Consider the following 6223-nt stretch of genomic DNA (forward strand, 5'->3'; position numbering starts at 1 on the left):
AATCTGGAGAAATCACTGCACGTGAGCGGCAAGGCCAAAAACCAACATTGAATGCCCGTGACCTTCGATCCCTCAGGCGGTACTGCATCAAAGAACAACATCAGTGTGTAAAGGATATCACCACATGGGCTCAGGAACACTTCAGAAACCCACTGTCAGTAACTACAGTTGGTCGCTACATCTGTAAGTGCAAGTTAAAACTCTACTATGCAAAGCCAAAGCCATTTATCAACAACACCCAGAAACGGGCCCGAGCTCATCTAAGATGGACTGATGCAAAGTGGAAAAGTGTTCTGTGGTCTGACGAGTCCACATTTCAAATTGTTTTTGGAAACTGTGGACGTCGTCTCCTCCGGACCAAAGAGGGAAAGAACCATCCGGATTGTTCTAGGGTGAAAGTGTAAAAGGCAGCATGTGTGATGGTATGGGGGTGTATTAGTGCCCAAGACATGGGTAACTTACACATCTGTGAAGGCACCATTAATGCTGAAGGGTACATACAGCTTTTGGAGCAACATATGTTGCCATCCAAGCAACGTTACCATGGACGCCCCTGCTTATTTCAGCAAGACAATGCCAAGCCACGTGTTACATCAACGTGGCTTCATAGTAAAAGAGTGCGGGTACTAGACTGGCCTGCCTGTAGTCCAGACATTGAAAATGTGTGAAGGCTAAAATATGAGAAGGGAGACTGTTGAACAACTTAAGCTGTACATCAAGCAAGAATGGGAAATAATTCCACTTCAAAAATGTGTCTCCTCAGTTCCCAAACCTTTACTGAGTGTTGTTAAAAGGAAAGGCCATGTAACACAGTGGTGTGACAACTTTTTTGCAATGTGTTGCTGCCATTAAATTCTAAATTAATGACTATTTGCAAAAAAGAAGAAGTTTCTCAGTGTGAACATGAAATATCTTGTCTTTGCAGTCTATTCAATTGAATATAAGTTAAAAAAGGATTTGTTGTATTCTCTTTTTATTGACCATTTACACAACGTGACAACTTCCCTGCTTTTGGCTTTTGTAAAACAGATACTAAAATATGATAGCAAATCAGGAGTTTTATCACACATGTATGAACAAGCTTCTTGGTGTGTTGAGCGGCACAGGCCAGAGAAAAAGGGTGGTTTATAAATGATGGGATGTCTCTCTGAGACCACTGATGTGTGCCACGCTGGAATCCTCATCATTTCAGTTTGACTTTGTATTTGTCACATGCTGGTTACGGTCATGTCGGCAATGCTAGATTTATATTTATGTTCTATTCTCAGCTGTTAAAGGCCTACTGAAATTAATTTGTTTTATTTAAACGGGGATATCAGATCCATTCTATGTGTCATACTTGATCATTTTGCGATATTGCCATATTTTTGCTGAAAGGATTTAGTAGAGAACATCGACGATAAAGTTTGCAACTTTTGGTCTCTGATAAAAAAAAAAAATCTTGCCTGTACCGGAAGTAGCGTGACGTAGTCAGTTGATCGCCTCCTCATATTTTCCTATTGTTTACACCAGCAGCTAGAGAGATTCGGACCGAGAAAGCGACGATTACCCCATTAATTTGAGCGAGGATGAAAGATTCGTGGATGAGGAACGTTAGAGTGAAGGACTAGAATGCAGTGCAAGACATATCTTTCGCTCTGACCGTAACTTAGGTACAAGCTGGCTCATTGGATTCCACACTCTCTCCTTTTTCTATTGTGGATCACGGATTTGTATTTTAAACCACCACGGATACTATATCCTCTTGAAAATGAGAGTCGAGAACGCGAAATGGACATTCACAGTGACTTTTATCTCCACGACAATACATCGACGAAACACTTTAGCTACGGAGCTAACGTGATAGCATCGTGCTTAACTGCATATAGAAACAAAATAAATAAACCCCTGACTGGAAGGATAGACAGAAGATCAACAATACTATTAAACCATGGACATGTAACTACACGGTTAATGCTTTCCAGCTTGGCGAAGATTAACAATGCTGTTGCTAACGACGCCATTGAAGCTAACTTAGCTAGGGAGCTAACGTGATAGCATCGGGCTCAAATGCAGATAGAAACAAAATACATAAACCCCTGACTGGAAGGATAGACAGAAGATCAACAATACTATTAAAGGCCTACTGAAAGCCACTACTACCAACCACGCAGTCTGATAGTTTATATATCAATGATGAAATCTTAACATTGCAACACATGCCAATACGGCCGGGTTAACTTATAAAGTGACATTTTAAATTTCCCGCCACACTTCCGGTTGAAAAACTCCTTTGGATATGATTTATGCGCGTGACGTCACAAAAGCAACGGAAGTGGTTGGACCCCATCGGACCCGATAGAAAAACCTCTTGTTTTCTTCGACAAAATTCCACAGTATTTTGGACATCTGTGTTGGTGAATCTTTTGCAATTTGTTTAATGAACAATGGAGGCTGCAAAGAAGAATGTTGTAGGTGGGATCGATCGGTGTCTTAGCGGCTAAGTACAATACTTACAGCAACACAACAAGGACTACTTACCCTGATAGCAGACGCCTAGCCGATGCTTGCCGCCAAACCCACGGATGAAGTCCTTCGTCGCGCCGTTGATCGCTGGAACGCAGGTGAGCACGGCTGTTGATGGGAAGATGAGGTCTGGCTGGCGTAGGTGGAGCGCTAATGTTTTATCATAGTTCTGTGAGGTCCGGTTGCTAAGTTGCTAAATTAGCCTTAGCGTCGTTAGCAACAGCATTTTTAAGCCTTACCAGGCTGAGAATTTTTAACCGTGTAGTTACATGTCCATGGTTTAATAGTATTGTTGGTCTTCTGTCTATCCTTCCAGTCAGGGGTTTATTTATTTTGTTTCTATCTTCATTTGAGAACGATGCTAGCACGTTAGCTCAGTAGCTAAGTGTGTCACAGATGTATTGTCTTGGAGATAAAAGTCACTTTAAATGTCCATTTCGCGTTCTCGACTCTCATTTTCAAGAGGATATGGTATCTGAGGTGGTTTAAAATACAAATCCGTGATACACAATAGAAAAAGGAGAGTGTGGAATCCAATGAGCCAGCTCGTACCTAAGTTACGGTCAGAGCGAAAAAAGATACACCTCGCACTACACTCTAGTCCTTCACTCTAAAGTTCTTCATCCACGAATCTTTCATCTTCGCCAAATTAATGGGGTAATCGTCGCTTTCTCGGTCCGAATCTCTCTCACTCCATTGTAAACAATGGGGAATTGTGAGGAATACTAGCTCCTGTGACGTCACGCTACTTCCGGTACAGGCAAGGCTTTTTTTTATCATCGAGCAAAAGTTGCGAACTTTATCGTCGATTTTCTCTACTAAATCCTTTCAGCAAAAATATGGCAATATCGCGAAATGATCAAGTATGACACATAGAATGGATCTGCTATTCCTGTTTAAATAAAAAAAAATCATTTCAGTAGGCCTTTAACATTGTTGTTGCTAACAACGCCATTGAAGCTAACTTAGCTAGGGAGCTAACGTGATAGCATCGTGCTCAAATGCAGATAGAAACAAAATACATAAACCCCTGACTGGAAGGATAGACAAAAAATCAACAATACTATTAAACCATGAACATGTAAATACACGGTTAATGCTTTCCAGCTTGGCGAAGCTTAAAAATGCTGTTGCTAACGACGCCATTGAAGCTAACTTAGTATAACGAGACCTCACAGAGCTATGATAAAAACATTAGCGCTCCACCTACGCCAGCCAGCCCTCATCTGCTCATCAACACCCGTGCTCACCTGCGTTCCAGCGATCGACGGCGCGGCGAAGGACTTCACCCGATCATCCGTGCGGTCGGTGGCTAGCGTCGGCTAGCGCGTCTGCTATCCGAGTCAAAGTCTTCCTTGTTGTGTTTCTACAGCCAGCCGCTAATACACCGATCCCACCTCCAGCTTTCTTCTTTGCAGTCTTCATTGTTCATTAAACAAATTGCAAAAGATTCACCAACGCAGATGTCCAGAATACTGTGGAATTTTGCGATGAAAACAGAGCTATTTTGTATTGTATTCAATGGGGTACCGATACTTCTGTTTCACTGGCTACGTCACACGCATACGTCATCATACAAAGGCGTTTTTAACCGGAAGTTTCCCGGGAAATTTAAAATGTCACTTTATAAGTTAACCCGGCCGTATTGGCATGTGTTGCAATGTTAAGATTTCATCATTGATACCGTATTTCCTTGAGTTGCCGCCGGGAATATAGTATTCGCCTGCCTAGAATTACAGCTGGGTCAAACTCGTTTCGCAAAATAATTAGCGCATGCTTGGCACTTCAGCCGGGTCAAATATGAGTCATTAAATGACTTCCGCTTCCTGGTGGTAGAGGGCGCTAGTGATCCTTCTTGCGACTACCAGTACTGCAGAAGACCGGTGCTGCAGAAGAAGACAACACGCAGCAAGAGTGAGCAGCCATTGTTTGCTTGCACTTTTACCATGCAGGATTACATATCTAAAATAAAACAGTTTTCTAAACTGGACTTTCAATCGAAGCAGGAGGTAATACTTAAAGGAAGATCTCCATCGAGACAGAGAGACTTTTAAAACTGAAGAAAGATAAGGAAGACTTCTATAGGAGCTGCGCATGGACTCATTTATACCTAAAGGTAAGACCATAATAACGTTTTTTTTATTAAATGTGCTTTTCATGATAAGGTAAGCACCGGAGTGAGAAGAGGTTTTAAAATAATTAGCGCATGCTTGCCAATCCCGCATGCTTTTGGTAAACGCAGGAGTGAGAAGAGGTTTTAAATTAATTAGTGCCCCGGCAGCTATTCAAGGAAATACGGTATATAAACTATCAGACTGCGTGGTCGCTAGTAGTGGCTTTCAGTAGGCCTTTAAAAATAACAACCGTGTACACCCAACCTGAAAACCGCCACTAAACAGACTCCCAACTGGATTTTGTGAACCGTTCCAGCCTGACTAACACCAACTGAACCTTTTTGCTTAAGAATCCCTGCCTCCATGCAATATCACAACAGATGCAAAATGTGCCTTGAACTGAACAAAGACTGACTCCTCCTACTTGTTGCACATGAACCCAGAGCCCTTCTTGATAGCAATGCTATCTATTTTCACTGCAATAAAGAGCATAGATCATGATGTGAAACGCCACCAGTAGGTGGCAGTGCAAGTTAGTCACCACTCTCACTGTGTGCTTCGGTCTAGAAGACGCACACAAAACTGCAAGCAGGTCCCCACAAGTCAAAAGGACAAGAGTTGGGAGCACGTAAAGGTTGCCAGTAGTCCAAAGTCACCCTCCATCTCCAAAAGGAGGCGCTGGTTTTTGAGCTGCCGTGTTGTGTTTGTGGCGAGGAAGGCAGACTTGATTGGAGAAGCAAGCAGCTGCAAGGTCAGAGGCTGCTAATCCTCGGCCTCATTCATGCCAGATTAAAAACCTGCTCCGATTTGTGATTAAGACCGCAGGGTTAGAAGATTAAAGAAAATGAAAGCAGCAATCCTGGAATTCATCAGAATAGCCTAAACGGTCATTACAAGGCCAGATTAAAGAAGACTGGAACTGGATATGTCCTCATTTGCATAATCTCTCAAAGACCTTTTCTGCATCAAATCAGGCTTTTTTCTTATTCTTTCATTGTGTCAACGCACTCACACCTATGCTGTCTACACCTTCTTCTCCTCGTCCTCCTTCTTCTTCTCTTCCTTCTTTTCTTCTTCTCCTTCTTCTTCTCCTCCTTCTCTTTCTTCTTCTTCTCCTTCACCTTCTTCTCCTTCTCTTTCTTCTTCTTCTCCTTCTTCACCTTCTCCTTCTCTTTCTTCTTCTTCTCCTTCTTCTTCTCCTTCTCCTTCTCTTTTTTCTTCTTCTACTTATCCTCCTTCTTCTTCTCCTTCACCTTCTCCTCCTTCTCCTTCTATTTCTTCTTCTCCTTCTTCACCTTCTCCTGCTCCTTCTCTTTCTTCTTCTTCTCTTTCTTCACCTTCTCCTTCTTCTCCTTCTTCTCCTCCACCTCCTCTTTCTTCTTCTTCTCCTTCTTCACCTTCTCCTTCTCTTTCTTCTTTTCCTTCTTCACCTTCTCTTTCTTCTCCTCCTTCTCCTTCTCCTCCTTCTCTTTCTTCTTCTTCTCCTTCACCTTCTCCTCCTACTCATTCTCTTCTTCTTCTCCTTCTTCACCTTCTCCTCCTCCTTCTTGTCCTCCTTCTCCTTCTCGTCCTTCTTCTCCTTGTCCTTATTCTGCTCCTTATTC

Source organism: Entelurus aequoreus, linkage group LG10, assembly GCF_033978785.1.
Source record: "Entelurus aequoreus isolate RoL-2023_Sb linkage group LG10, RoL_Eaeq_v1.1, whole genome shotgun sequence".
NCBI classification, from domain to species: Eukaryota; Metazoa; Chordata; class Actinopteri; order Syngnathiformes; family Syngnathidae; genus Entelurus; species Entelurus aequoreus.